This window comes from Hippocampus comes, unplaced genomic scaffold (assembly GCF_001891065.2).
Source record: "Hippocampus comes isolate QL1 unplaced genomic scaffold, H_comes_QL1_v1.1 scaffold237, whole genome shotgun sequence".
Lineage (NCBI taxonomy): Eukaryota > Metazoa > Chordata > Actinopteri > Syngnathiformes > Syngnathidae > Hippocampus > Hippocampus comes.
This window is the reverse complement of record NW_017806159.1, coordinates 2,337,247-2,360,629: the sequence shown is the minus strand read 5'-3', so window position 1 is coordinate 2,360,629 and position 23,383 is coordinate 2,337,247. Positions and strand designations below refer to the sequence as shown.

The window sequence follows — 23,383 nt, the reverse complement described above, 5'->3', positions numbered from 1 at the left end:
ACGACGACAATGTCAAAAGATAGGGAGACAATTTCTCGCTCAAGCACTTTCTAATCCGCTTGGACGCGGCCTTTTATCAGCCGTTAATGACGGCCGCAAAGCATAGAGTGAAGGAGTTTCGCTGCTGCTTTTTTTTCCCGGGAAAGACACCTAACATCATTACGGGTAATGAGCGTGGCCGTGACCAACGCGCGGGCCTGCTGGTGCTCCGTGAAGCCGCCACGCTCCGCCGCGGCCCGCTCAGGCCTGTAATGTGATTTAGGGCTTTAGCCCGGCAAAGCGCTTCATTAGAGCGACAAATGTACCCTGATCTGCAGCCTGACGCAATGCCGAGATTAGTCGCACACTTCCTGCTTCCTGACCGGCGTGCCTCATTGTTGCCACCACCGGATCATATGCTTGCGTGATTATTTGCTAGGATTCGCAAAAAAACTTTTCAACCACTTGCGTGAAACGTAGCGGAAGCATTAAACATATAGTATCTACAAAAAAAAAGAAATAATAATTCACAAGAGCAAAGTAGGGGAAAAACATACAATCGTGGATAAAGGTGTACAACATACAATAGTTATGAGTTCAAGTTTTAGTGTAAAAAAATGCCATTGCATTTTCACAAAACCTTTTGAAAGGTTGTGATATATAACATACATAGCACAAAACACAACTACATTTTCCTCAAAACTTTTTGTAGGGTTGGAATTAGGACAAGAAAAGTCGGGGAAAGACCTACAATTGTGGTTTAAGGAGTTGCATGAACCATTGCGTAAAGCATGTGATAATGTAAAATACGTTTTTTTAAAAAAATGTTGGTGCAGGTCTAGATAAATGTGTGGATACAAGGACCCGCCACCAAGCGGCAGAGGAATTTGCCTGGTGTGAGTTTCTTTGCTGGAAGCAAACTACTTTGGCAGTTGCTTCGAACCTTTTGTGGTGGCTGTGGTATGGGTCTGGGAAGGGGAAGGTGGTGCCAAAACAATTTAAAAGCACGCACAGGTGCAGACCATGAATGTATACCTCCAGCAAGCTCGAAACAAGACATGGGAAGCTTTGTTTTCAAGTTGCAAGCACAACTTAAAAACCACTTAAGTGCTTTCCACTTAACCTCCGTGGAAGTCGTGATATGGGAAGAGAGGTAAAAACAGCTATACGGCAAAAGCAACAACACACATTCCATTCTAGTGCAGACATTACTAAAGCACAAAAAAGAAGAAAAAAAAAACTAAACAAGAGATAGAGGTAGTGTCACAAAATACATAATAACTGGTGAAGCAGCATGAGGCTCATTATCCAGTTACTTTTGGACGCCCTGTTCCAAGTACAATCTCAACGTATATTAGTATATTTGTAACGGCAAAGTGTTTAGCATCAAATGGCACAACAGCCACAGCGTTATTCTGATAACTCTACTGTACTGCGCTCCCGGCTTCCTGTGTCTGCTCTGTATAATTTCTCCCCTGTTGCAACTACAAACACAATAAAGAACGAAATGATCATAACACCACATCTGAAAAAGGTTCCACTTTTCTTCTCGTGTCCAAACACAACGTTTTGTACTGTTTGTCTGCATTCCATGTGTGTGGTTGAGGTCGACTGCATAAACTTCCTCTGTGTGACCTGGCACGTGCCAGCAGTAGGGAAAGCACCACGTGTGCACCAGACCATAAGGAACATTTTTTTAAACAATGAGACTTCCAACGTGTTGTTGTTGTTACAGCAACGCACTTCAATTTGGAGAAGGCAAACATTAGCAAGGTTTACAATGCTGGGGGAAAATAGGCATAGTGCACCACTATGTGGCTCATTGAATAACTACAACTATTGTAAACCCCAACAGCGAGTACAGTTGACATTTGGAGTTTACTGAATGCTGACAAATAATATTACAGCACAAATAATTAATAATATCCATTATGCATAAAATCCACAGTAGGGCTGGACAATGAATTGAATTGAAATCGACATCCCAGTGTAGTAGACTGCAATCTTCATGGTGCAAAGGCTGAAATTTGATTATATAATGTATATAGGTTTGGTGCTAAAGAAGTGCCGTCCACAAGTGTACATATCATTGTACGAAACAAGAAAAGTTGAAGTGATAAAGCCCCAGATTTGATTAGATTAATGTTGTAATCTGATTTATGACTGATTGAATTACGTTTACGCCAAACTTCTTTGGTAAAAATGTGTGACGTTGTTGTAAGGAACTCTTCAAAGACTGCAAGTCAAAGTGTTCACATGACATAACAACGGTCGTTCATATTAATTCATGGGTCGTTTTAGTGTAGGCTTAACCTATAAAGTCATGCAGATATGAATCTGATGTTTATTTTTGTAATATAAATGAATTTATTGATTGTGTTTGTTAAAAAAATAAAACAAACATACATGGGAAAACGAGCTTCAAGAAATAATCGCACGCTAAATCACAATTGTAACATTGAAGACCCCCCCCCCCACACCCGCCCCAATCATCGAGCCTTGGCTAAAGTCAGCTCGGACAGGTCAGACAAGGGCAGAGCAGTACTCCCTGAACACCCAAGCACATAGCTCTGATGTCATTCCCTCCACGTGGCCTTTGTGGATCGCTATAATACGCCACATGGCAGTCAGTCCTCGAGACGTTCATTTCTTTGGCGTGTTGATTTGATTGCTCTCAGCATTTACACTGATAGAAATACGTGGCCATATTGTTCAAATGTAAAGTACTGTAATAAACACTGGAAATAGCGAGAGTCATCAATCCTTCTAATTGATTCCTTGCAATAAAGAGGGGATATTGTGCAGCGCAAATGCACAGAATCGCGTATACCATGTCTAGAGTTGTCTCACTCATTCTAAACAATTAGCCGCCTCTTGATCACAAACATACAATTGTTGAAAAGCGGCATTCAAAATAAGCTTGGCTAATGAGCTAGATGCTACTTCATCGTGCCTAAAGACAAATACTTTCCAATCGGATCACACGCAGCAGTCTGGTGTTGTCAAGGACTACTCAAAAAAATGTCTTTATAGTAAGATGTTGTATGTCCCCCACTGGTTGAAACACTGTGCTGTATTCTGATTAATAATGCATTTATGCGATACGGATTTAGCAGAAAAATCCATACGTTTTGATCCATTTCAGAGGCCGGCCATTTTGCCACTTACTGGTGACTGAAAGTGACACCACATCTCAGGTTGTATTACCTGAGCCCTTTGGCGGTGTAATGTCATTTTCAGTCGACAGCAAGTGACAGTACCACGCAAAATGGCCCCCCTTGAGATGTTTTGTATTCCACGAATAAAATATTATTCACAATATTGTGTTTAGATTAGTGGGGGCGCAGAGAACATAAAACCCTCCTGTTTTGTTGGCATTAGGGCCAATTTGACACATTGGGGAATGTCTAATGATCCAAAAAGTGTCACACACGAAAAATGTTCCCGCACTACTGCCTTACAGAGGTAATCCTTCATTTAAGTTTGATACTGAAAAAACGACATTTAACTCAAATGGGTCAATTTGACCTGGTAGCATAACACGAGGGTTAGGAGTCTTCGATGAACCATAGATTCAAACCCAGAACCCCAAAACTGTGGTCGGACATGCAAACCACTATGCATCTGCGGCACCTGTGGTGGGCTCCAATCTTGCAAATTTCACAAATTCTGACCTCGCCCTAACATCCACTCCTAAAAGAACCTAACCGCCCGCCCGCCCTCCACATGCGTTTCCATGGCAACGCTGGTCCCAGAGGCCTTCAAAAGGAACAACACACTCTCGTGGGAAGATGTCAAACATTCCTCCTCACAGAAAAGAGATAAGTAACCAATTAGCAGGACAAAGCGTGCATACCAACCGCGGCGTCCCGCTTGTGTTCAACGTCGAGCTTATAAGTCGTAGTACGCATGTATGCAATAATTAAGACATCCCTCTCGGTGTCAATCAAAAGTGACTTATCAGTGAGGAGCATTGAGCAGGTCAGCAGGAAATGCTTGAAAGGCTGCTTTGTGGCTCTTGTCCTAAAAAGCCATAAAGGAACTTTTCTAGTGGTCACTAAGAGAAGGGGAAGCCTTCACATATTTACAAGCTCCATTCCATATGGGAAACAACTGCATGTGCTCTTTTTTTTTTTAACAAGCGGGCTGCTCCTCAAATAGATGCTTTGACTGTGTGGAAAAGTTCCATCGCACTTTGATGCTCCAAAATCCCCCCGGCGGTCTTGCCGCTTAGTCATCCCCGTCCCTTTGGGGAAGCGTTCTGATCAAAAAAAAAAAAATCACCACGGAGTCAGTCAACACGACCCTACCGTGTTTAAACACGATCTGATGATGACTCAGTGTTTCTTTTTCATGCATGCATGCACATAAACGACTTACCCGACTCATGATGGCATCCATCAATAGTCGAGGAAGAGAGCCGTAAAGGGTCTCACACGCACGTAGCAGAGAGGAGCGAGTGACTGCGTCAACTCTGTCCACTCCTCTTCCGTGACTATCCGGCCTTCTCTGACAAGCAGGAGGATCGAAAATTTCCAGTCAGCCTCTCAGTCCTCTCGATGTGTCAGCCCGCTTTTAGGCACGCAGGCCTGAGAATCGCAGCGCCGGCCAATAGTAGAGAGGAAGGGGCAGAGCATGGAAAGAGGCCATAACTCTCCACAAGCATGTTTATGTCATTCGAATCGACCAAATCCACATCAGCAGTACATTAAGGGGCACATTTGTCTAGACGTGTACCGTGACACTGATGATAGACTTTAAATTGTTAAGTATTTATCGCCTTGATCGTTGCGCTTGGAAATTATAGGGTACTTGAGTCAATGGCTGTGCACTGAGCCTGATCGGCAGACACTTATCATTTCAAATAATAAGCTTGGCGCGTTGGCATGTCTGATGTAATTTATCCGCTTAACCACCTAGGCTGCGTATATGTTGACATTTTATGTTTCTGTAACATTAATCCTGTTCAACTAGTTTTTTTTTGTTTTTTTTTTTTTAATATGAATATTTATTGTTGGCACGGTGGTCGACTGGTTAGCGCGTCTGCCTCACAGTTCAGAGGTGCAGGGCCTTCCTGTGTGGAGTTTTCGTGTTCTCCCCTTGACTGCGTGGGTTTTCTCCGGGTATTCCAGTTTTCTCCCACATTCCAAAAACATGCTTGGCAGGTTAATGGAACACTCGAAATCGTCCCAAGGTGTGAGTGTAAGCGCAGATGGTTGTTTGTGTATGTGTGCCCTGAGATTGGCTGGCAACCGATTCAGGGCGTCCCCCGCCTACTGCCAGAAGACAGCTGGGATAGGCTCCAGCACACCCGCAGCCCTCGTAAAGAGAGACGGATTAGAAAATGGATAGACGGATGAATATTGATTACTGCTTTATCGTATTTTTGCTTTAGTTGCCTTGTAGCACTTTGAGATGTGTTCAATGCAGTTGGATATAAAAATGTGTACAATTTAAACATTTAGAAATATTCTTCAAAAAATTGTGAAAAAATATAAATGTATTATTGTTATATCATTATTATTATTATTTAGATTTTACACAGTCATTTGAGGCTCTTCTGTGGTAGGAATCGTTCAAATTGGAGCCTTGGAATTCACCCGAAATGGCTGCTTCAAACCAGAACTTTGTGTCCTATTCTGGGCATGGGTCCTTAATCGAGACTTTTTCCTATATACTCGCATGATGTAGATGTCCGTCCAACTTGGTTTTGGTCAGTGAATCTGACGTATGGGGCTAATTTCATTGACCCCATTTCACAAGGTACTTTTGAATGAGTTTTGAGTGATTTACGTTTTGGACCCTAAAAATAACCACACACATTTGCACCAGGATACATTGACCTATAAAATAAATGGTGAGTTGTCAGGCACATTGAGGCCCCCAGAGAGTCATTATTTCATTAGGAGAATAATCCAATAAAACATTTCAGACATGCGCAGACATCAGTGTGACTACGACAAGCAAACTGATAGGTCTGATTGGCCTCCCATTTGAATTCTACTGCAGTCGGTTCTATAAAAGTCACTGGATGCCGTTGATGTTGATTAACTTATTATTGATTGGAAGCGTTAGCTTCGTGATTGATTGGTGTCTGGGGCGGGCCACGCCTCTCGGCCAATTGCCATCTGACCGAAGCGCTCTGTGACCTTGCAGAGGACAATCTGTATTCATGAGTGATGGACAGAAGAACCATAAAAGCTGCTTGATGTTACTGCTCTGCAATACAAATACAAAGTACAAAAACTGAAGTGAGCAGTGGTCTGATTATAGCAGCGGTCAGAGAGAATTGTATCGCTGAAGGAAGACCCAAGCCTGACACATTTAAAATGGTGAAATGTAATTACAAGGCTCGAAATAACTTTTTTTTCTCACCTTTGTGGAGCAGCTTTGCTAATAAATGACTTCATTTGGGGAGCAACTTTTTCATTTTGAGGTGCGTTTTTTTTTTTTTTTTTCAAGATGGCAACTGTAGAAAGACATCAAATTAGTACCTGAAAGAGCCATATAGTGTACTCTAAAACGTACAGGAGATCTGCCATTTTCTGTTGAAAAGGCAATTTTCAAGTGATTTGGGCCTTTTCCATAACTCGCGATACGGGCATTGATTGGATCGCTGTCAAATGTGAATCATGTACTGCACCGGAAGACAAATGGGTCACACTAAACTGCAAAACTTTGGAGGCGTTGGCACGGCAATGATAAAGGTTGCAATCAAAAGTTAGGCTATAAACAGAAAGGAAGATATTGCCATTTAAATGGGCATCCACTGTACGGCGAGCATACGTTTGGTCACATGAGTGACAAAGCGTCATCAGAGAATGCAGGAATCTATTACAGCAGAGACACGTTGTCTGAAACTTGTCTCCAGTTGCCGCCAGCCACTTACCATGTCTTGACGGTGCGGAAAAAAAAGTACCCAAGTCAAATAAGACTGGCACGGCGATAGTGTTTGGAGAAGTTTTCAACTCTGGCCCGGAGCCTGTGCACAATTCTCTCTCCACCCACCTCCCTCTCCCCTTGTGCAACTTTTGGAGTTAGGATGGAACAACTCAGAATGACCTTGTCATGTCAGCCGATAGCATCTCCGCACTGCGAATGAGGTGTAATAAAATCCGGACGCAGCCCGCGGGGTCGGTGCAAGTATGAAAACATATGTGCGTGCACTCAAAACAAGTGCAATTTGGAGGAATGTTATGGCAGTGTGTCAGTTTCGCACGTTAACCACTGGCATGATAATGACGGCAGCGGAGTGCAAAAGGTGAACGCGATGGATGCACTAAAACCGTGACACTCAATGGAAAAAAAGTAGACGGTCCCTTACCTTACTGCGAGTCAGTCGAGTAGCCGGGCCACAGATGAACACAGAAAAGTGATTCCCTCTCACAGCTTGCCTTTGGAAGCTTCCTCTATGCGCAAACTGCCTCCTCAGTCTCAGCTCTATCTTTCCCCCCCCCAAGAAAAAAAGCCTCCTCACAGTGCCTCTAATCCTCTCAGCGAAGTCAGGGCCGCTCCAAATGCTTCAACCAGACTTCTCGGTCTTTTTTTCGGAGTGTTTTGTTTGGGCGATTATTTTGTTGGCTGGGATCATTAACTTTGTCCCATGAGAACATGATAAAAGAACCTCCTTCCCGTGGGACGCTGTCAATCACGCGTGAAGATGTGAAGGAAGGATTGGCCACAGGGGGACTCAACGTGATAGATGGGATGGGTGGGCAAGGGGGTTGGGGTTGTATGGTGAGGGGGACACAGCTGAGCCTCCCGCACCAACATTTGTAATAGACTTGTACACGCTAAACAAGCACAAGACCGAGTAAAAACGTCAAATGCGGCTTTTGAAAGAATTTGTCTTCTTTTAGTGGTTTTTAGCGCAGTCTGGACACTCAGCGGGGTGAGCGAAAGCAGAGAACATAAAGCTCTCGTTGCCATGACGTTGCGGCGAGAGCGACGACGCATCCCGGGGCCGCAGCCAAACGCCACTCGGATCTTTTCACTGGTGGACCTTCGCGCTTGGTCGTGGCGGCCTGTTTGTTTCTCGCTGCAGCCTCCCGCTGTCTGTCACTGGCAGCCTCCCCGTAGCATCACGGGCCAATTTGAACTCGCTAAAACATGTTTGTAAAGACACTTTTAGGGGGTAGCACAATACCTGAAGAGGGGGTCACTCAGCTCCCAGTGACCGCAGCGAAACTCCACCCCCTTGCGGAAACAATGAATGAATTAAGGAAGGGCCTCTGGTGTTGTGACTCCTTAAACACCCTGGCACGTATGTGGATTTTTAAGCAGTAGGAGTTACAAAAACTGCAAACATCCCATGGGGGGCAAATGGCGCAGTGCCCCTCCAGATCCAGCAGATGGCACTGAAGCGAAAAAAGGTTTTTCATAAAAGTAGCGTTTGCGCATTTCCTCAAATCGTGCTGTTTACTAGAGTTGGGACAATTAATCGATACATTGACAACTATTCGGCTATCAAATTAATCGTTTAGAGCGTAGAAGTTAAAATTCTCCAAATCGTTTTATTTTAGCCTCTCAAAAGTAAATATGCACGTATTTCTGGAGTGCTTTATGAGAGTAAGTTCTCATCTTTTGTGTTGAATGAAACATGAGACATTCACTTTTACTTTGGAAAAACAATGAACAACATTTTTTCTATCAATGACCAAATCAACTGCATCAATTTAAAAATAATGCCCTGCTTTATGGAAATACAAATGTGTTTCTCATCTGATTCATCGGCTAATTAGAAAAAATAATCAACACGTTAACTGCTTATTAAAATGTAGCCCGTTTTAGCCCTACTGCTTACTTAACTGCATTGGAACCTTTTTAGAAGTGGGGCATTTATTAGCAAGGAGGCCTTTATCAAAAGTATAAAACTACTGCAACAGACAAAGGTATCAGCTGTCATAGGGAAGGCAATTACAGCCAGTCCATTTGAGCTGAAGCATCAATTTGTTGAAGTAGTGGACCACGTAGACAGCAATTAATTGAATTCAATTTCTGACATTTGCAACCCTGAAACCTCGTTACAAATACAAACACACCTTACATTGCCACCATAGAAACGGGACTCCATTGTAAACACAGGACTGAAAAGTGGGATGGATCGGCGGGATAGTTAAAGATACTCTCCCCACAGAAATGCCAAAAATGTATACCATACCTAATTAGACGGAGATGCTTGGTGGAAAGAGTGCTGTAGTTTTTCTGGTTGATGCCCTACTAATTTGGCAATATAAAAACAACCCCGCACGCATTAGTCACTTTTCATTCACATCACTCCCACCAATAATTTGCAGCCAGGAAATTGACTTGAAAGTGTCACCGCTGCTGCCCCCAGCTACAAACATCCATAAATTGTCTCTGAAGAAATGACTGGGAAAATCTCATAGGCAGATTCATCTCGGTGCAATAAAGTGCAATAAGACCGCTGACATTTACATTTGGAGCACGAAGGCTTTTGAGGCCAGAGGGGAATCCGGGGAGGTCAAAATGTCTCGCAGCGGCTCAGGTCAGTCCAAAGTCACGTTCCATTTTGGACTCAAATAAAAAAAAATGTTTGCTTCTGCTTTCAAAAAAGGAAAAAAGAATCGCCTGTATTTTGCGGTTTTGGGAGCTGTCCCCACCTCACCCTGTGGAAACCCGACCTGGTCCAACGCCAGGTTTATCTGGCTGGAGAACTTTTATTCTTGTGCATTCCTGCGCCCAGACAGTAATTATGTGCCCAAACCAAAACAAATATGATCTACTCTGCACAACCAAACGTTGGACATCTACTGTGTTACATTTGATCAAGTCTCGACACAGACAAAATTGTTTTTTTTTCTTATTTGAGTCATTGTGAGTGAGCTCGGGATTCATACTTTCACTCCTAATCAAATCCAGAGGTTGCACAGCTGACAAAACCAATACCGTCTTTTATTCATATGAGCCGCAATCAGAGTGCTGACACGCGTGCTATTATAATCCCTATAAAGACGGAGAAACAGTAATAAAAAAAAACCTCCCTAATCAATAAGTAACATGGCCGTCAAAGCGTTGAAAACAAATGAATATTCATAGAGCTTAAATAAGGCCACTCACAGCCTGGAGCGAAAAGCTGCGTCTGCCAGTTGGCACATGAAGACTGGAAAGAGGCCAGAAAACCCCACCAGAAAGGCGCTGATAAGAAGCAGGAGAAGAAAAAAGTAGGAATTTCAAAAGCAAATACAAAGCTACGTGAACTTTGATCCATGTGGGTTGAGAAGAAATGAAGATATCACAAGGGATCAGACCGGCCTCTGATAGCTACAAGATACATAATCACAAAAACAATACATTTCGCATTTTCGTTTTATTTCAGTACAGTCGTGTGCAAATGGAAGTGAGAAAGTTATTGTTCCAATCTTCAAGATTGCTGCTATATGAAAGGTTTACAACGAGGTAGAAAACACTGGAAACATTTCAGAACAGCAATTGGACTTAAAGTTTTCAACACATGAAACTAACTTTGGAAAAGATAATTATGGAATGCTTATGATCCAAAGCATACCACATCATGTGACAATCATAGTGGAGGCAGTATTGTGGCACGGGCATCATTACTGTTTGCGGATGACCATCCATCGGTTCATCAGCCACACCGCTTATCCTATTCAGGATTGCAGCGACCTGAAGCCAATCCAAGCTGATTTACACACATCCTGAATTGGTCTTGCTAACCAAAAGAGCAGCACCTGCCAGGGCATTTATGAATTTGCCCATTTACGGATATTTGGGGGATATTTGTTATTTATGTGCTCAGACCAAAGCCATGTGTAATCTTGTCAAAGGCATGTGCCTACTTTTCGAATCTTGGGCCCAAGTAATGATTTTGAAGTGAGGGGAGGAGCTTCACTTCATCAGGTCAGAACCCTAAAGTGTTTTGCCGACTATCACCTTTGTCTCATTTTAACGCACGAGTAAAAAACATATTGTTTTGCCTGGAAAGTGGTCAAGAATAGATACATCCGCCGGTGCACTTCCAATCGTTTTACTATCCAAAAAGAAAACAAACAACTTACGTACGAGCACATTTGCACAAGAACTGCTGATAGTCGCAACTCATGCCGAGTCACTCAACGTGCAGAATTATTCTCCGGCCAACTCTACACTCACATTGGCTAACACCCACTCACCAGGCCAGGCCCAGCCTTTTAAAGTCATACACACTCAAAGTCACAGATACTACAGTACAACACGAAGATGGCAAAACCAAGCGGATAAAAATCGTACCTGCACACCACATGAACGTTATTGAGTTTGACAATGAAAATCTATTTTTATCCTATTTCTCAAATAATCGAGGAGATAATCTGTTGGAGACTCGAATATTCGATAAATGCATTTAGCATTCAGTCCACGATGTTGTGTGCGTCCATGTTTCTGTTCCATGGAGCGATGAGACCACTTTAATCCGCAGTCGGCCTCATTTCACCACCGTTTCCCAACAATTTTACATAGTGGTCATTTATATTTTCCTTTAAACTCCACTTTCACTTGCCATGCATTGTAATATACTGATAACTTTCTTTAATTTTATTCCAAAGATGCAAATGAAGGCCCCCAGCCACAAAAAACACATAGCTTGACTTTTGTACCATACATACAGTTCCCATGACATCAAGAAGGTCGAGTCACATTCAATTGAACAGAAAGGCACACACACGAAACATCATCAGTCTTGAGCCAAAAAGCAAGCCTGACTTACTGTACTGTGATGGGCGTGATCCACAGAGGAAGTGATGCGCAGGCTCAGCTTCAGCAACGACTCCAAGAGCACATGGATGACAGACGAAACAAAACATACACACACGCACACACCCTCAAACGCCCCACCCTGAACCTGCCCCGGGCCACAGCCGGAGGCTCACGCAAGCGGAAAACGCGGCCTTGGAAGCGTCACTTCCGCGGGGCTTGCCCCATGCACTCTGCGCCCCGAACACCCCTCCCTTACTCAAGGGTAAGACAAAGGGGTAGCAAATGGGAACATAAAGCAATTGCAGGGAGGAGGAGGGCGAAGGGGGGGGGGGGATGCATAAACCTGGCAAACAGATGGGATCGGTCTCCAGGGTTGGGCGTGCGCTGTCACATGTGTGCATCATATGGGAAACTCCATCATCATCTGAGTAGGGGTAGCGGGGGGGGGGGTTGATTTTCCACATGCTCAGAAGCCTAATTGACTTTTAGGCATCGAGGATGTCTTTTTAAGCCCAGACGCCGGGCGTTTATTTAACTGGAGCCGCCCCCTTTGTCTTGACGATAAGTAATGAGACCAAAAATGCGCCCTCCTCCTCAGGCAACGCAGGTTCAACATTTTAATTGCTTTCCTCCCTCTGGAGGGAAGGTGGGGCTCGGCATCGGCAAGACGCAATCAAAGCAAACAATCCGAAATAAATGAGGGCGATCAAAGCCGAGCCAATTTCCACACACTGTAATTGACTTTTCCCCGGCAGCGAGCGGCAAGCGGCAGCGAGGCACTTTGATGGCATTAAAGGTGCCATCACATCAGCCAGCGAGAGAGAGAGAGAGAGAGAGAGAGAGAGAGAGAGAGAGAGAGAGAGAGAGAGAGAGAGAGGAGACAGGACCAAAGGGATGGTGACGTGCGCCGCTGTGGGTGACACTGTACAGTGGAACCTCCAGAGTCAATCCATCCATTACCCTCATGAGGGTAAATACAGTTTAGCCAGGTTGAGGAAACAAAACAAAAACAGCTAAATCACTAAAATAATAATACAAGTAAATAGTGTGCCGGTTTGAAAAAACAAAAAGGAGTGGGGCATACATGCCCCATACGATATGATAATAACCATAGAAATGGATCTTACTACGACATACCTCTGGCTGCTCTCAGCACAATGAGAAATAGCAATTAATTACATATCCCATGAATGAAATATAAATTCATGCAATATCATGAATCTATATTAAAACATCACTAGGCGACAGAACTACTGTGTAAAAATATAAATAAATAAAAAACTGCCAGTCAATCGGTAAAATAGTTTGACTTAGTTTTCATTTTATTCTCTTTATATCTTTATGACAGTTAGGAATATGAAAATGTTAAAGCCTGTGAGGCAAATCAATTCCATTTACATGAGAAATTTGATTCGAAAGGGACATGTCATTCAGCAGGAAGCGATAGCCAACTTCCACATATGCCTAAAGCATATAACTTTGTCTCGAGGAATTAAACGAAAGGAAAACAACCTTAAATCTCCTCTAAAATGAAACGGGTTGCTCCGGTCCATGCGTCACAAACGTCCATATATAACAGCTAGCTCGTTTTTGTGTCATTCCACTCAGTTCATTAATTTTTATGAAGTCCTGCTGGCACAAAGAAAAACCTTGCATAAATCTAATAAACGGACCCGGGGAGCGTTAATAAATCCATTTATGCGGGGAATTTACCTTAAAAAAGGGGATTGCAGCAGACGTATTTCAAGGTCGGATTGAATCGCATCTACAAGAGTGTCGCAGAGAGCAAAGAAACAAACGTGGTCAAGAAAGAAATAAACGTGGTCAAAGAACACATTTGTTTGAACAGACAAAGTAATTGTATATAAGCAGTTGTACGCTTAATTTGAGTGAAAGCGACTTGGGCGTATTATTACACTGCTTGACAACAACACAGCTTTTGGAACGGCAGCGGGGGAAAAAAAAAGAAAAAAAAAAGAGATTCTTTTTGAAAGGCGCCTGCTACATTCTTTGCTGCTTGGAGAACTTTCTAATTGGTTCCAGCAGTTTCTCAGGGGCGTTTAAAGAAGAAGAAGACTGATGCCTTTATTGTAACTTTTGCCGCAAGAGAGATGAAGTCATTGCGTGAGTTGGGACGGCACTGAGAGAGAAATGCATCCGCGATTAGAGCAAATTACAGTGCAGTTTAAATCTGAATTGAAATGCAAAAGTAGATTTGAAATCTGGAAAAGTAAACCAGAAGAGAATTTTTTTTTGGTTTGTTTGTTTGCTTGTTTTCATATATTTATGCATCTATGTTTGATATGAGTTTCCACATCACGCTTATTACAAAAAAAATTATCTGTTACATGTCTTCAGTGGAGCATGTTTTGTTTTGTTTTTATTTTGAATACTTTATTATATATAAAAAAATGACTAGTGTAATAATTGCTGAGTAATATAGACATCTATTCATATTTTTAATTTTAAAAATCACAGAAACATTTGGGGAATACTCATTGAAAACCTTAAAAATTATTGCAGTACATTATAAAGTATTCATAAATTTGAAAGCGGGACATCACTATATTTATTTACGATATTAGTTGTTTAGGGTATCAGTGGCATCATTTCTGACCTTCGTTTCCAAACATGGCTCCTTATGATGGGAATCGTTCCAAACATGGCATCTTATCTTGAGAATGGTGCCAACTATGGTTCCTTATGAGACGTGCGATTACGTGGGATGGGCCCCGCTTGTGAGAGAGGAAGTATATACTCCACATAATACTCATGAGTACTCCACAACCGCCTACCACCAAAAGAAAGCAGTGTGAACATCTGCTGTGTTCCGCCGTCGACAGGCGTAAAAGCATAAAAAGAGAGCAATCATGTCCGTGGGCACAAGTCCAGATGCTACCAATTGAAGTGAGTTGGAGAAAAGTCTTACGCGCGAGTGTCTTTGGTGGCTAAAAATGGCGCCTTAAAGGTGAAATGGTTGTCAGCTCGATCCACGTTCTGTTGTGGATTATCCCCGTGTGTATGAAGATAAACAAACACCGTCTCCATGGTGATAAACTGTTCCTTCAAGGTGGTTCAGGACACCTCGGCCTGTGAGGAATTATCTGGCATTTCAAATGGAATAAACACGAGCGCTTACAGCAGCGGTGTCAATGATAAAAGAATGTTCTCGAGCCGGACAGCTGGCGCTCGGGCTAGCACACACGCACACGGGCGGCCCGTTTCCATCCACGCTTATTGGCTTCGACAATGAGGGCAAGCGAGCATCCGCTCCCGCCTTTGTCAAAACACGCGGCCCCAGAGAGCCGACAGCTGCTGATGGAGACGCTTTTCGTCCATTAATTGGAAGTTGGGAATGTGAGATGGAGACGTGAGATTAAAAATGGCAAAGTCATCCAAACGATTGTGGATTCAAATGAGCAGCCTTCAGTCCGCAGTACCCACAACGGGGTATGGAAATATTGTAAGACTCTATTTCAATGTACGATATACACTAATATACATGATAGGGCTACTGACTAGTGATGGGTGGAACTGCGCATTTCCTTAACGTTACCATGTTGAACAAAGTCTGGAATTGCCGATATGGGTACCAAAATTTTTATACATGACACCATGAAGTAAACCACGACATTGGGGAGTGTTTCTGCGTGCGGCACGTACTGGCTCAGTTTGTGTTCCCTTGGCGTTATGCTTACTTGATTACCCTTCTTGAGTCTTTTCTTAATGAATTCACCCATACACGAGTGAAAAGGAAATTCTGAGCTGATATGCAGGCCGCAATCTTTCCACCTTCGGAGGAGGTCTGCACTCGACTGCGCAGGTGTACCCGATGGAGTAAGCAGTGAGCGCATATATCTTATAAATATCATTCCAGAGCTGCATAGGATTTTGCCAAGAATCGAGAAAAGTCATTAAAAAAAAAACAGAGGTGGGGGAGTTTGCGACAGAGCAGCAAAAACAGATGCTGGAGTAAAGAGGTGACACACAAACTCGTTGATGGTTATTTTGCGCAATACTGAATTTCTGACATGATATTGACTGTATTTGCTCAAAAAAAAAAGGTTTTTGACACTTCACAAGATTCAATATGCTTATCAATTCGCCTTGAGTCTATATGTTAGTATACCGATGGTTAGCATGTTAGCATTTTATACTTTCTCAATTGAAAGAGTAGCTGACTGCAGGCACAATATAACATCCTGCTCAAACATTAATTGAACTTTCTGTAGGCCTACTCCGGTCAAATCGTAGAATGCCAGCTGGTATCATGTTACGATTAACTCATTTGTCATTCGAAGTAGTAGCTTATCCGATTAAAGGGAATTGAGCAAAATTCTTATTGAGCTGATTTCTGTACACATTCTAGCCATCTGAGCAGATTTTTTTGCACTTAAAATCCTGTCCATATGCTTCACAAAAATTAACATTGTGACTCTGCACAGGTTATTAGCAAGCTAGCTGTGAGCAATCTACAAAGTACCAGTTAGCATTGAAATAGTTTTCGCTTTTGCTTGGTTAAAAGTCAACCAAGCTCAACTCCTTCATAATCGGTCGCAAATGACAAAATTACAGGTGAGCAATAGGCCGCAGGGCCATTTTAATTTTGGTGCTATATTGATTTATTTTTTAAATGATATTTTCCACAACTAAATCAAACTCATTTGTCATTCGAAGTAGTAGCTTATCCGATTAAAGGGAATTGAGCAAAATTCTTATTGAGCTGATTTCTGTACACATTCTAGCCATCTGAGCAGATTGTTTGCACTTAAAATCGCATCCATATGCTTCACAAAAATTAACATTGTGACTCTGCACAGGTTATTAGCAAGCTAGCTGTGAGCAATCTACAAAGTACCTGTTAGCATTGAAATAGTTTCCGCTTTTGCTTGGTTAAAAGTCAACCAAGCTCAACTCCTTCATAATCGGTCACAAATGACAAAATTACGGGTTAACAATAGGCCACAGGGCCATTTTAATTTTGGTGCTATATTGATTTATTTTTTAAATGATATTTTCCACAACTAAATCAAACCGTTCAAACACACACCCATTCCAACAGTTGAAGTCATCATCATAATCTGTTTAAATCGCATCTTAATTTAATTGTACACACCAATGCTATTTTGCGTGAATCTGACAAAACGAACATTTCAACCAAATAATTTGCTCCTACAAAGCAGTAGTTTGGTGTGCAAGACAGTAACAGAGATGAGCTAAAGTACAAACAAGCCTGAGCTTGTTTTTTTTTTCTTTTTTTTTTGACCGCACATCCTGCTTCCTTTTACCCCAAATCGACCCCCCACCCCCCTACACCACAACACATGATTATTACTTTGCAGCACCTTTTCAAACCACCGCAGAGCCACAGCCGCTGTGCATCAATGCATTTGTGCATCTAAAGTGTTTATGTCGGCTGTCATCATTTCCATAAATTAGCATCCAAGTATTAGGGGATATAAAAAGACTTGAAGTGTGGCTGCAGCTGTATTTGGATTTATGCATGAGGATTTATGCCCTCACAGTCACCTCAGCCTCACTAGCTTGGCTAGTCTGTAAAGTGGAGATAAAAGACCTGCGCTTAATTTGGATAAACTTGCTGCCAGTGGATATTTCGCTCTCCCTCACTCCCTCTCTCTCTCTCTCTCTCATACTCTATCAGATCTTACCTGCTTCCCCATGGCTGCAGTGCTAAGTGTTCCTCCCTGGTGGATAGAGAGCTGAGAGAGTGCAGGCGTTAGGCAACAGCTGCTGTGATTCCCAGAGGTAAACAAGGCAGGAGGCAGGAGGTGGAAGGTGTTCTGCCTTTGCTCTTATACACTCCCATAATCGGGGGCGTGTGTGTGTGCATACATACTTGGCTGTCATCTCTGCTGCAGGTTTACACAGGAGCATGAAGAGCCTCCAGGGGTGGGAAAGTGCCTTAACCCTTTGGTGGAGGGAGCGGGAGAACAGCAGGCTATCACAAATATGATCAAATTCATCAGATGGATATGTTGGAGTTGGACTTTGGACGAACATTTGAAAGTTTTTCTTTGTTTTTAAAGCAAGTGTCGGAATAAGTTGAGTACCATTATCAGTGAAATGTACGGTAAAGACATTCAATCTTAACAATCTAGTCAGCTGGGATAGGGTTCAGCTAACCCGCGATTAACGGCGACTAGCGCGATATAGAAAATGGACGGGTGGAGCTACCATTCAACTATCGCATCAAAAGGACAAAGCAGAAAAGCTAAGTAGGTTCATTATGTGGCAAACAGATGTTCTTGAAACCAAAAAAAAAAAGGAAAACGTTTGCATGGAACTCAAATGTGATGTTTATAAACAGGAAAGTAGACAGGCAAAATGAGAGGAGAAAAATGAAGCTCAAGTTGAGAAGTTGCCAGTAGCCAGCAGGCTGGAAGCTACAGGGAGCAAGTATTTAAGGTTTTGGTTTTCTCCACCCTAAATGAACATTCATTCTGTGACATCCTGACACACACACACACACACACACACACACACACACACACACACAAACACACACACACACACACACACACAAATCCCACGCTTGCAATCATGACATCACATTTGAGGAATGTGCTGTTCATCCCTCAAGTTTGGAAAGTCAGAGCGAGAGTTCCAACGGTCACAGACCATAATTGTAATCTCAAAAACGATGCACTCATCAATTAGTCCTTCTGATCATTTTTTTTTTTTAGTAACGGCTATGGAATTTTGTTCAAAATTAGTAGGGGAATGAAAGAAAATAGTACAGAGGGACATTATATTTATCCGTAAAGAACAGAGACGTCTTTTTATAAGAGGCAAACAGATTTTTTTGGAAAAAATGTCTCTGTTGAGTTTTTCGTAATTTCCAAAGGGAAAACTTGTTTTGAAATTGACAGTGGTCTGTGAGCTCTATTATATTTGAGATCATCATCTTGTGAAAATATTATGTTCTATGTGGTTTCTAAACTCCCCCTTACGGATTCGTCTGGAGCCATGTTAGTTTTGGACATGGGTGCTGTAACGCATAGCGCAGCCATGAAAGTGAATAACCACACTTGATGAAATGCGAAGCGCTCAACATTTTTAGCCTCACAGGTTCTTTCTGCAGTATCGATGACTGCCGCTTGGGAGGTACGCTTATCTGGAATTTTTTTTTTTTTTTTGGTCTCACTTACGTTGCGGAATGGAAATACAGTACACCCACTTAGTGAAATCCAAGTTAGGGTGAACGGTAACATCCAGTCCGGTACCTCGGCAAGACCCTTTCCACCATATGCCGATTTCAAGCCACTGCCATTCCCAAGCCTGGATGAAAACATCATGCGAGTGACTCACATTTGCAACCACTGACCGGAGACATTTGCTTTTTCTTCTTACCAAAAACTATTTATATTGTTTTTATCCACAACTATATTGACAACCCGGTAACTCATTTCTTTGTAGCACGAAACACGAACATGAAAACACATTCCGACCGAGATTCAGATGAGGATTTTGTGATCGTTTGGCAGGAGTGTTAACCAGAACCCAACTGTGCTAACCCTGGAGAATGTGGGAAGAAGCCAGGTTATGCATACAGGATGGCCGGAGCCAAGATTGAAAGCCCCGAACATCAGAACTGTGAGGCAGACGTGCTAATCACTCGTCTACTGTGCTGTCTTGCAAAGGAAACACATGGGTGTTTAATCAAAAGGAATGTTTTCACAAATGGCGCCAGGAGTAGCGAAGCCTTGTTTGAGTCAAGCAGGCCAACATTTGAATGTATTCTTTCAAACCACCTATGCATCGTAATTAAATCCGTCCATCTTCTTTAATATAAATACCTCTATTGTTGTGCAGACACATTGCTCTAAAGAGAGCAACTGAGACGGACGGATCTTTCGCTCTCAGCAATCCATCAGGTAGCATAATGGCCGCCTGGAGATACGGCCGGCGTGATGAGCGCTTTTTCCCCGAACCGCGATTGCGTCGCCCATGCCCGTGCTGGCTGGCAAGCTGTGCTGACTCAGGGTTTTTGACACGGTGTGGGCGGGCGGAGCGAGACGGTTTTGGCGGCGTGGTTGCAGATGACCTGCCGCAGGTCACAATGGAAGGCGGACCATTATGAATCACGGGGAACATTTTTTGACATGACCCGGTACATGGAAATGAATGATGTGAATGGCAAATATGGAAAGAGAATGGCAGAATACATCACTAAGCAGTACAAAAGTACTGATGTAAATAAATGGGAAAACAAACCCCCATTTTTCATGGAAAACACATCATGGAACTTGGTCAGTTGTGCTTTTTTGTAATCTAATTAAATGTCCGTCAATTATAAGCAATTTCTGTCTCTTCCCATGCTGGCGAACTGGGGGTGTGGGGGGGGGGGGATTATGGCTCCTCCATCATTTAAATTTCCCATCCCTGCTCTACTGTACAGCATTTTTTCTTATTACTGTACACCCCTAACCCAGTGCTGGGTCTGAAACGGACCTAGCCAATGATTATACCCGTTGGGTTGAAGATTTGATCCAGCTCGTTGGGTCAAGATTTTGATCGCACAAGGTGTAAAAACTATCCATACCAATGATTTGAAGACACCAAAAGAATAGTGTTTCCACGTTATCAGCATAGCTGTGGTGAAAATAACACTGTACTGACAATATTGAAACTGTGTGAATGGGCATAGATTGGCAGATCGGCTTTGACAAGGCACAGCAGTGATGTAAATTTTAGTAACTGTTGCAAAGTCCGTCAAGCTTTCAGAACCCACAAAGGCTTCCCTTGATGAATATTATCCAATCTTTTATAAAAATAAAAAAAGCATGTTTCAGACAGATGTGGTCAGAAGGTGGTGCAATAAGTCTTTGAAGGCTAAATCCACCATGACAAAGTTTAAGCGCAGAGATTGCAGAGTAAAAGTGAGAAGAGGACAAGAGAGGGCAATGACGTTCCTGTAAAACTAGCTTGCACCTTTTTTTTTTTTTTTCAAACCACTTTCATCACTCAAAAGCAAAAAAGAAATGGGCCTTCGTGTACCAGCTGAGCCTCATTACAATAGCTGGCTAAGTTTGCTAGCACCTCAAAAAGTAACTAGCGGAGACGCCGCGGTGCCTTTGGTACGTGCGACGGTCAAATTGTGGCAGTTATCTCGCCATGCAATACAATTCAGAGTGACAGCGATGTGTTTTGTGAAGAAATTGTAGTAACATTGACATTTCGGTAGCACTGACTGATACAGAATTTCACAATGTAGCATACTTATAGCAGCAATCATGGAGAAGAAATGGAAAAAGTCCACAAAGTGACTGGAGATATACCGTAATTTCTGGACTATAGACCGCACCTGATTATAAGCCGCACCACTAAATTTTTAAAGGAAAAAAATTTTGTACACACATAAGCCGCACTTGTGTATAAGCCGCAGGTGCCCATATTGTAACTTGAGATATTTACAAAGACAGACGGTACACAGGCAGCCGTTAGAAAAGTCTTTATATAAGCCGCTTCATGAAATAAGCCGCAGAGTTGAAAGCGTGTGACATAAGTCGCGGCTTATAGTCCGGAAATTACGGTAGTCTTCTGTCCATGACAATATTCAGAGAAAAAAAATTACATATGTTACATTTATGTACAATGTGTATTATTATGTGCAGCACAAAAAATGTGATTGTTACATATTTACATATCTAAAGGTATGACAGCAAAAGGTTGAGCTGATGTTGTACACAGCAGGACTGTCGTACACAGCCTCGTCTATAATTTGCCAATTTGATCAAATTTTAAACATCTGATAGAATCTCACTTTGTGGAAAAATGAAACTACCACTCACATGAGGCCCAAATGCTGACTGTCAATGCCATACTGTGTGTCCTCCTAGGTGTCACCGGAGGAAAAAAATCTGCCATCTTGCAATCCAACGTCTGCACGGACAAGCCTGTTGATAAAGGAGACATTAATGAGAGGCCAAAGAAATGCTCAGTTGATGTCCCGATATGGCGGACAACTTCCACAAATCGATGCTGCATCTACCGTCATAGACGCACAATAATAGCATCATGTTCGCATTTTGAGCAAGCAACTGAATCGTTTCAGATTGACAATTTGCTTCAAAGTTTTTTCTTGACAACATGCAAACGCCATGGGCATGTCCAAGTAGAGATTTGAACCCAGAACCACAGCAGCGCGACGCAGATGTGCTAATATTATCCAATCTTTTATAAAAATAAAAAAAGCATGTTTCAGACAGATGTGGTCAGAAGGTGGTGCAATAAGTCTTTGAAGGCTAAATCCACCATGACAAAGTTTAAGCGCAGAGATTGCAGAGTAAAAGTGAGAAGAGGACAAGAGAGGGCAATGACGTTCCTGTAAAACTAGCTTGCACCTTTTTTTTTTTTTTCAAACCACTTTCATCACTCAAAAGCAAAAAAGAAATGGGCCTTCGTGTACCAGCTGAGCCTCATTACAATAGCTGGCTAAGTTTGCTAGCACCTCAAAAAGTAACTAGCGGAGACGCCGCGGTGCCTTTGGTACGTGCGACGGTCAAATTGTGGCAGTTATCTCGCCATGCAATACAATTCAGAGTGACAGCGATGTGTTTTGTGAAGAAATTGTAGTAACATTGACATTTCGGTAGCACTGACTGATACAGAATTTCACAATGTAGCATACTTATAGCAGCAATCATGGAGAAGAAATGGAAAAAGTCCACAAAGTGACTGGATTTTTTTTTTTTTGCCAAGAATCCGAGGGAGGGAGGAAAGTAGTTTTGGAGATTGGAGAGACTTCTTTTTCACAGTCCCGCCTTTGTGTTCTTCCCGGCATTAAGGAAGATGATGAATGAGCAGTTTATTTGCCTTCCCTGCAGGATCCCGTCATGAAATCAACACGTTTTAATGCTTGCTTGTTCAGAAGGGAGTCTGAAGATGTTCTTACTTGGGCCACTTTGGCTTTGATGCGCACGCACTCACACACACACACACACACACACACACACACACACACACACACACACACACACACACACACACGCGTGCGCAAAGCACATGTTCACTCAATCTGCCTGAACTTGTACTCACTTTAAAATGTGCAGGTGGCTTTGTCGGGAAGTTTTGCTGATTCACTAAATTCCTTAATACCAAAAGGAATAGAAGAGGCGGGAGTGTAATTTAAGCTCATCCGTCATCTTGTCCTAAACAACAACTGGAGCAGTGTTTGCATTTTTTCTTTTCCACAGGAATGCACTCAGCTGTAATCATTTCCAAAGGAGGCCTCATTATTAACTGCAGGCACTTTGGTTTACAACTTTCATCTTATTGGGGCTCGAGCCCCAAGAGCTACAAAAGCTCATTTTTCCCCCCCTTTATATTAAATCTATTATTATTACCATCACACATTATGTTCTTTTTTTATAGAGTGGTGAGCACTATTGTCTCACAATTCTGAGGTTCTGAGTTAGAATCTTGGCATCTCACCCCCCCCCCGTCCCCCCATGCAAGACTCTAAATTGTCCATAAGTGAACCGATTTGAGTCTGAGAATCTGTGATTTATTTAACCAAACCAAATCGAGTCGTTATATTTCAAAATGTACCTTTTGGCTTTTTCTCTCTGCGCGTGGACGGAGCATGCGGGCAAAAGTGGATAATGTGGCAATTCTATTACTCGCATCACAAAACTAAATGAAACAGGTTGACCGATAAAACTCAGCA

At 42.5% G+C, this 23,383-nt stretch overlaps 1 protein-coding gene and 1 long non-coding RNA gene across 6 annotated transcripts in view; one reads left to right on the top strand and one right to left on the bottom strand.

Moving 5' to 3' along the window:
• The window catches only part of mid1 (midline 1), a 42,781-nt gene that overhangs the window by 17,164 nt on the left and 2,234 nt on the right, over positions 1–23,383 (bottom strand). The window contains exon 2 of one of the 5 annotated variants that reach the window (XM_019895513.1): positions 21,507–21,611. The gene's annotated coding sequence lies outside the window, so the exon portion shown is untranslated. Of the gene's footprint in view, positions 1–4,359; positions 4,515–7,303; positions 7,717–11,704; positions 11,953–17,363; positions 17,471–21,506; positions 21,612–23,383 lie in introns of those variants that run through there. The other 4 variants (XM_019895510.1, XM_019895514.1, XM_019895511.1 and 1 more) reach the window with 4 other exon arrangements.
• On the top strand, positions 17,570–21,836 carry LOC109531292 (uncharacterized). Its single transcript, XR_002171146.1, has 3 exons — positions 17,570–17,930; positions 18,023–18,120; positions 21,555–21,836. It is a non-coding gene; the product is annotated as an uncharacterized LOC109531292 (long non-coding RNA).